Consider the following 570-nt stretch of genomic DNA (forward strand, 5'->3'; position numbering starts at 1 on the left):
TACTACCATCCATTCTATAACTCTTTTCACCTTGCAGAACTGAAACTTGATACCCATTAAACAATAACTCCCCATTACCAACTCATGACAGCCCCTGGCAACCACCATTCTACCTTTTGTCTCTATGAGTTTGACTATTTTTAGTACCTCATGTAAATAGAGTCATAAAGTCTTTGTTCTTTTTGTAACTGGCTTATTTCACTTAGCATGGTGTCCATTGTAAAATTTCTTTCATTTTTAAGGCTGAATAATATTCCACTGTAACCATATTTTCCCTATTCATGCATCCATTAATAGAAATTTGGGTTGCTTCCACATTTAAGCTGTAGTGAATGATGCAACTATGATTATGGAAGTACCAATACCGCTAAGATTCTGCTTTAAGTTCTAGGGTATATACCTAGAAGTAGAATTGCTGGGTCATGTGGTAATTCTGTTTTCGTTTTTAAAGGAAATCCCATGCTGTTTTCCACAGTGGCCGAACCATCTTACATTCCCACCAGCAGCGCACAAGTGTTCCAGTTCCAAGGAGCTAACTTTTATATTTATTTTTTTAAATTAAAAATTATT

The sequence above is a fragment of the Pteropus vampyrus genome, unplaced genomic scaffold (assembly GCF_000151845.1).
Source record: "Pteropus vampyrus isolate Shadow unplaced genomic scaffold, Pvam_2.0 Scaffold66, whole genome shotgun sequence".
NCBI lineage: Eukaryota > Metazoa > Chordata > Mammalia > Chiroptera > Pteropodidae > Pteropus > Pteropus vampyrus.